We start from the raw sequence: 8445 nt of genomic DNA on the forward strand, positions 1-8445 counted from the left end.
AAGTTACATGATGATAGTAAGACAGCTGGTATGCCCTACACATATACATTTCTTTAAACAGCTATTAACTCAATGCATTATGTGCTACCAACTAAGCCAATGACTAATATGACTGAGTTACATTAAACATCTGGGGGAATGTTGTCCAACTATTTCAGTGGCGATCAAATCTGTAGCCACAGGAATTTTAGCTTCGAGTACAGTGGACTGCATCTTCCATCTTCATTTCCCAGCTGTGCATTCTGGAAAGAGATGAGGTGTAAGTAAAATTATCTTGTCAGAAAGTGAGGCTTAGAATAAAGGATTTTCATGGTCTTGTTGTATGATATCCCTGAGAAGGTTGTATTTTCTCGGTGTCCTATTAAAGGGAGCTATCAGTCACCATGGCAACAAATGAAAGGCATAAGGGTGCGAAAGTCTATTTTAAAACAGGAAAGAGAGAAAGCTGAAAGGGAAACTGCAGAGGTAAGGCTGTAATGTTTGCAGGCCTGAGGAATCTAAATAGTTAGTGCTGGCCTGAAGAATGTCAAATTAACAATTATTACCCTGACAACAAGACAAAAGCCTTTGACAAGTGTGGAAGCTTCTTTTAAAAGTAGTAATGAGGATTACTTTATTAATGAGGATTGTATAATTGAGCTTTCCAGATTGAAATGTTACAGAACTTAATATTTCAAACATGGAAAGCACTCCTGTTTAAAACAATTCCAATATATCTTTAACAAGTCCCCCAGACCAACATTGCATGTAGGGGAGAGGACCAGCTGAGGAATCTCTCACATCATTGCAAGTAAAAAGAACTGTGAAAAAGATACACTGCATGTTTAGTCTATCAGTAATTTGAGGAAATTATGTGCAAAACCGCTGTAAAATTCAGTACATTCATCTAGTATTGTACAACTGCAACCTGATTGAGCTTTGCTGGTCAATTCAATTGTCCAGCGTATAAGTGCTGTTACTGAATTTGCTAAATATTGATATTCGGCAATTTGACATTTCAGTGGAAGCTTGATGCTGAAGGATCATATTCCCCTCTTGTACTACGTTCCAAACCTGCTCAATTTTTCAAAGAAATATTAACAAATTGTGGAAATTTCATCCCCCGGTTTCTGACCAGAAATAGAACAAAATCAACAAGTAAGAGATTGCCCTTTTATATGGCTTTCATGATGTCAAGAAGTCAGAGCGCTTTTGAGGTACAATCATTACTGTAATCAAGAAAATAGAATCAATTTGTACACAACACTGCACTGGAGAGGGTGCAGAGGAGATTTGCCAGGATGTTGCCTGGCCTGGAGAGTTTCAATTATGGAGAGAAATTGGACAGACTCGCATTGTTTTCCTCAGAGCAGAGGAGATTGAGACTGGTGACATAAACTTCCTGAGAGGAATAGATAGGGTAAACTTTCCTTTCATGGAGGGATCATTGATGAGGGTAATAGATTTAAGGTAAAGGGCAGGAGGTTTAAAGGGGATGTGAGGAAAAATATTTTCACCCAGAGGATGATGGGAATCTGGAACTCACAGCCATGGCTGGTGGAAGCAGAAATGATAAACTGTGGGGTTGGAAAAAGCATAGCAGGTCAAGCAGCAGAGGAGCAGGACAGATGATGTTTCAGGTCAGAACCCTTCATCAGCCTTTATCTAGCTTCAGCCTTTATTGATTCTGACTTTCCAGCATTTGCAGTCCTCACTATCTCCAGGAATAGGCAGAAACCCTCATAACATTGAAGTGAATTTCTGGAGAGATTGAAACTGAAGAGGAAGTAACGGCCTGACTTTCTGTGCAGTGGCTGGACTTTTGGAGACTAACTATAAGAGGAATTTTAGTTTCAATGCATTTACATCTTTCTATTGTCAGATAATTATGGAATTAAAAAAAAACTGGCTCAATCTCTGGCTGTCATGACGTGACTAGTACTGTCTGTGTCCTTGGTCGGAAGATAGTCTCAGCATTTTTGAAACATGGAATGATTTACAATACTCAATACTTTTCACATAAAATGCAAGCACCATCGTCAAAGTATATCCCTGCAAGGCAATGTTGTACCCTGACAGTAATGTTGAGTTCTACTGTCGTACGTGGGAGCGTTGTTAAGGTGATAAGATCATATTTATTCAGCCCAGTGCAGAAAAACCAGCCTTTGCTCTGACTCAGTGTCATCAAATTGCACCATACCTTTGGCTCCAAGCCAAAAATGAGGCACCTTAAGTTAATTTTCTTAATTACTGGCTTACCCAGTTTTTTGTTGTAATTTCTGCAGAATCATATTTAACTTTTGTTAGCATCCCTGATACAAAGCAAATCATTTGTTTTGGTCTTCTCAGGAAAGCTCCAGGGAGACATTTCAAAGACTTGAAAGAGATGTCAAGATACATACTTTGCAAACTGGTGGGACCACCTTTCTGAAACCGCCCTGCTTGAGCTTCCAACACTTCGGTTAAGCAATAAAGGCAAGATTGGCATGAAGGATTGGTATACGTGCAGAGTCCTGCTCCTTCTTAAATCCAAATTTTCCCTGTTGTAAGTGAATAATTTCTACTCCACCTTCGTGTGAACTGGTCCTGTTGGTTAAAGATTTGAAAACGTAGGTTGGTGCTTTTTCTGGATATCTCTCTGTCATAGCCATTGAGTCATACAGCAGGGAAACAGATCCTTTGGTCCAATTAGTTCATGCCAAACATAATCCCAAACTAAACGAATCTCACCAGTCTGCTTCTGGCACATTTCCCTCCAAACCTTTCCTATTCATGTACTTATCAAAAAGACTTTGAAATGCTACCTCTTCAGAAGGTTCATTCCATACACGAACCACCCTCTGTGTAAAAGATTTGCCCCTCATGTCTTTTCTAAATCTCTCTCCTCTCGCCTTAAAAATGTGCCCCCGATTCTTTAAATCCTCCAGGGAAAAGACACCTCCCATTAACTCTATCTGCATCCCTCACTATTTGTAAAAATTCTATAAGTTCACCTCTCAACCTCCTATGCTCCAGTGAAAAAAAGTTCCAGCCTATGTAGCCTTCCAAACTTGCCATACCTGGCAACATCCTTCTGAAAAAAATCTCTTCTGAACTGTCTCCAGCTTAATGATAAAAACATTCCTGTCAAGGCTATTATTAATCTCAATATTATATATAGGGATTTAAATGTAGTGGCACCAGATAAAATCGCACCAGAGATGATAAAAATAGGATACATAGTTAACAGTGAAGCATTGCAGGTGACTTCAACAGTTTATATGCAGCTTGGTCGACTAGACGAATTAATGCCAGATGCAATTTTTATTTGTAGAAACGTACGGTAATATGTTTTGTGAGGAGAAGAAGACATGAACTGAATGGAGGAAACCTTTAGAACAAAAAACAAAAAGAACAAAAGAGAAATAAAGCGCAAGAACAGGCCCTTCGGCCCTCCAAGCCTGTGTTGATCATGCCCTAACTAAACTAAAAAATAAATCTTCTGCCCTTATTTGCCCTCTTCTGCCTTCTATTCCCTCCCTATTCATGTACCCATCCTGATGCCTGTTAAATGTCCCCAATGTGCCTGTTTCCACCACCTCTTCAACAATACGTTCTAGGCTCTTATCACTCTTTGCATGAAAAACATCCCTCGCAAATCTCTCTTAAACCCTCCCCCTCTCACCTTGAACCTGTAATTAAAACTTCAATCCTGAGAAAAAGCCTCTGACTATCCACCTTATCGATGCTTCTCATAATTTTGTAGATGTCTATCAGGTCTCTTCTCAGCTGTCGTTTTTTAACCTATCCTCGTAGCCAATGCCTTCGAGAGCAGGCAATGTCCTGGTGAACCTTCTCTACACTCTTCCCCCAATCCTTCCACATCCTTCTGGTGGTGTGGTGACCAAAGCTGCACACAATACTCTAAATGCGGTCTAACAAGGGTTTTATGTAGCTGCAACGTGGTTTGCCAACTTTTGTATTCCATGTCCCGGTTGATGAAGGCAAGCATGCTACATACGTGATGGAGTCTAGAATGATGAGGGAGGGATGTGAATGAAGCTTCCAGAGTGGACTTTGAGAAGATGTTTCCGCTGGCAGGAGAGACGAGAACCCAAGGACCCAGCCTTAGAGTAAAGAGACAGCCCTTTAGAACAGTGGAAAGGAGAAAATTCTTTAACCAGAGAGTGGTGAATCTGTGAAATTTATTGCCACAGAAGGCTGTGTAGGTCAGGTCATTTAAACAGAGATAGATAAGTTCTTGATTGCCAAGGGGATCACAGGTTACGGGGAGAAAGTGGGAAAATGGGGTTGAAAATCCTATCAGTGATCAGTCGGTTTCATAGGCAGGGTTGGAATGCATGACGTAGGCAATGTTGCTGGCTGTGTTCAAGTGAGTGACGTGCCAATTTGGTCCTGCATTGGTCGCGGTCGCAGTGGATCTTGCCATGATCAGACATGATTGAATGGTGGAACAGACTTGATGGGCCGAATGATCTAATTTCTGCTCCTGTGTGTTATGGTCTAATCACCTTGGCTAACTGTGTTGCTGTTTTTATGGAACTGTGGACCTGCACGCCTAGATCTGTCTATATGTTAATGTTCTGCCACTAACGGGATAGTTCACACTTAAATTTGATCCTCCAAAATATAGCACCTCACATTTGTCCGGATTGACTGCTATCTGCCGTTTCTGTGCCCAAGTTGCCAATCTATCTATATCCTGTTGTATCCTCTTACAATCACGGGCACTATTAGTAACTCCACTTATCTTTTTACCATCTGAATTAGAGGAGTAGAGAGTATTAACAGCTAACATTGGGAAATGATTACAAGTCAGAAGGTAAATGGGTAAAATTGTCAAAATGCACACATCGAATCTAGGGTTTATGAACAAAGGTATAGAATACAAAGGAAATTGGATAAATATTTAAGAAAAAAAGCAAATATACATAAGTATAAAGGGAGAAGAGTTTGGTACAACAGAACAAAAGATCGATATTTCTTCGACTTTCCTCTATTGCCCGCATTTCCTCTTCATCACTATTGTTGTCCATTTGATGGCATCAAACATAACTGCTGAATTTCTTGCATTGTTGTGTCTCTTTCCTTCTGTAATCAGTCTAAATCTTCCAATTTGAGCCAGAATCCCTACTTCTGACTATAATAACTCACCTACTTGCCTTTCTATCATTTTTCAGGCTCAACTTCCAACTGAGGATCCAATCTCACAGTCAGAATACAACAAATCACACAGGTAGCATCAGAGTGAATCTTTGCAGAAGCCATGCTTAAGTTTAAGAGCACTTGTTGCTGTATTTCCATAAATTATCACAATTTAAAAGGTCCCAATGTCTCTTTGAAATGTTATGCAGAGAAGGTACATTTGTACGGTAAATGGATGAATGGGTAGGGTACTGGATGGATGAGGGTATTGGGTGCCAAGTGTGTGAGGGGGTCGAGTGAAATAACAGGGTAGGTCAGGCAGAAGACGAGATTAGAGGGTCAATAGTATAGTTACTGAGGGATTGGAACAGGTTTTAATCCCACTAACATTTCTTGACTATCTATCCAGATAAGTGAATCAGAACTCTCTAAAGTCTGTGATTCTAGTTCAGAGTTGAAGACTTAGTTGGAGGGGTCAATGCACTGGGCAATTGTTGAACAATATTTAAATTTCCTGGGCAGCCACAACTTCTGGACTTCCAAGGGGTCCAGATGTGCATTATTCAGGGTACATCCAGACTCCAACCAGCTGGAGACCAGAAGATCTGTGCCATTATTTTCATTTAAAGTGTACAGTAAGGTTCATAGATTGCAGAGCATTCAGCCTGTGTAGCACTGCTTGGCAAACCTGTTGGCAATGAGACTGGTGTGACCATTTTCATACACAATTAATTCCTTCCACTCTCTTAGAATGAAATGCTTACTTGAAAATTAATGTTGGAGTTGGCATACATATTACTGCCACTGTGATAGTGATGGAGTAAGATGCACAAGTTCAGTAAGTAGAAATAGAAGCACCCCTTTTAAGCAGCAACTTGGGGTTTTCAAACAGGTTTTGGCCCAGAGAACAATTTGAGAGTTTAATAAATATATGGCGTATCTCTTTTGACATTTTATGAGTTTTAAACTTAGTCCATTTGGAGTAATTGTCAACAGTTTCAGGAAAAAAAAGCAGCGTCTTTTTGGTTTGAGTATTATCACTGGGGGTTCCTCCGATCCACCATAGTAACTTTGATGGAAATTTGGTGCGGGTTCTCTGCCCGACTGAAGTAGGAGCAAAAGCAATAGGAGCACGAGAGGACTGTACATGAAGGGCTTTACCTGCTCCTCAGATGCTGCCTGACCTGCTGTGCTTTTCCAGCACCATTCTAATCTTGACTGTACAGCCCCATATGCCTGCTCTACCATTGCAGAAGGTCATTGCTATCTACCTGAACACCTTGCTGCACTATCACTAAACCTCCTGATTCCCTCAGTGTCCAAACACTGATCAGTCAGAATCATAGAATCCTTACAGTGTGGAAACAGGCCCTTCAGCCCAACAAGTCCACACCGACCCTCTGAAGAGTAACCCACTCACACCGATTCAACTACCCTATATTTACCCCGACTAACGCACCTAACCTTCACATCCCTGAAACTTTGGGCAATTTAGCATCGCCAATTCACCTAACCTGCACATCTTTACACTGTGGAGGAAACTGGAGCACCTGAAGAAAATCCACACAGAAACAGAGAGAATGTGCAAACTCCACACGGACAGTTGCCTGAGGTTGGAATCGAACCCAGGTCCCTGGTGTTGTGAGGCAGCAGTGCTAACCACTGAGCCATAGTGCTATCCTAAATATCCTCAATGACCTCAAATCCATAACCCTTAGGACAAAAGCTTTCCAAAAGGACTTTTTTTTTCATTCGTGGAATGTGGACTGGCAATATAAATGCTATGGCAACAAGAACAGGTCAGAGGCTGGGAATCCTGCTATAAGTAACTCACCTCCTATCTCCGCAATGCCTGTCCAACATCTACAAAGCACAAGCCATGAGTGTTTTTGCTTCATGGAATATGGAGCATTGTTGGCTGGTCTAAAGTTTATTGCCCATCCCTAATTATCCTTCAGAGGAGTGGCCTTCTTGAACCACTGCAGTCCATTTGGTGTAGTTACACCAACAATGCCATTCGGGAGGCGTTCAGGATTTTGGCCCAGTGACACTGGAGGAACAATTACATATTTCTAAGTCAGGGTGGCCTGGAGGGGAACTTGCAGGTGGTGCCATTCCCATGTCTCTGTTGCCGTTGTCCTTCTACACGGCAGCTGTGAGTCTGAAAGCTGCTGTCCAAGTAGCCTTGGCGAATTTCCGAAGTGTATCTTGATGATTGCACAAACTGCTGCTTCTGACCTTAGGATGGGAGGGAGGGATGTTTGCAGATGTCGTGCCAATCAAGTGTGCTTCTTTGTCCTGTTTCAAACTTCGAGTTTTGTTGCTTTTGCGACCATCCAATCAGTGGGAAGTGTTTGATTACATTCCTGACTTGTAGATGGTAGACAGGCTTTGAGGAGTCAGGAAGCGAGTTATTCAGTGTGGAATCTTAGCGTGATAGCCACTGTATTTATACGCAAATGCAGTTCAGTTTCTGGACAATGGTCAAACCCAAACCATACCAACCTCCCAGACCTCCCCCAACCCCCAATCTCCCTCACCCCCCCCAAATTCCCCCAATAATGCACCCTCGGATATTGACAATTCTCTGAAAGGAGTACTCTCTCATCTCAGTCCTTTGCCAACACCTCATCCTTGTAATGATCCCAGCTGGTATAATTACTTGATAAACAAACTCCCAAACCGAAATCTGGCTTGATAGATCATGTTCTGTTTCATTTTATTGAGGTGGTAACGCCCTGAAACACAGGCACACATTGTTGAAGGTTTGCTTTTACCAAAAGAACAAAAGTTTATTGAGCAAAAAGAATAAATCAATCCATTTGCATATAGCAAACCTAAAGATTTTGAAGCACTCCATAAATAAATTCATACTAAGTCCAAAAACACTCCTTTACAGGTCCAAAAACACTACCATATGGAAACAAAAAGCTCACCTTATACATTACACATTTCAGCGAAAACAGTCAGAAGTCATATGACTTCTGACTGTTTAAGTTATAGTCCAACTGGTCTATTTGAAATCATTCAAGTCCTCCACCATACTTCCACATCAAGGGCAAACAAATTTTTTTTTAACATCTCAATAGGTTAAATTTAACAGTTACTTCATTTCTCAGTCTTATATTGGAGCTTTCATATACCTTAACTGAAATGTTCTCAGCTTCAAATAATCTCTTCAAAGTTTTATCTAAACACTTCTGGTTTGAGCCGATTATTAAACTCTGTATCTAAGCTAATCTATTTTCTAACTTCTCCTTTTCTCAGCAACATTTATATTCATTCAGGGAAGTCTGCATAACTGGTCCAAACTGAAAAACC

General features: G+C 41.0%; 1 long non-coding RNA gene across 1 annotated transcript in view; it reads left to right on the forward strand.

Moving 5' to 3' along the window:
* The first annotated feature begins 440 nt into the window (after window positions 1-440).
* LOC122560785 overlaps window positions 441-8445 on the forward strand; it is a 48903-nt gene continuing 40898 nt past the window's right edge. The window contains exon 1 of the long non-coding RNA XR_006314808.1: window positions 441-465. This is a non-coding gene — a long non-coding RNA (uncharacterized LOC122560785). The remainder of the gene's footprint in view (window positions 466-8445) is intronic.

The sequence above is a fragment of the Chiloscyllium plagiosum genome, chromosome 21 (assembly GCF_004010195.1).
Source record: "Chiloscyllium plagiosum isolate BGI_BamShark_2017 chromosome 21, ASM401019v2, whole genome shotgun sequence".
Lineage (NCBI taxonomy): Eukaryota > Metazoa > Chordata > Chondrichthyes > Orectolobiformes > Hemiscylliidae > Chiloscyllium > Chiloscyllium plagiosum.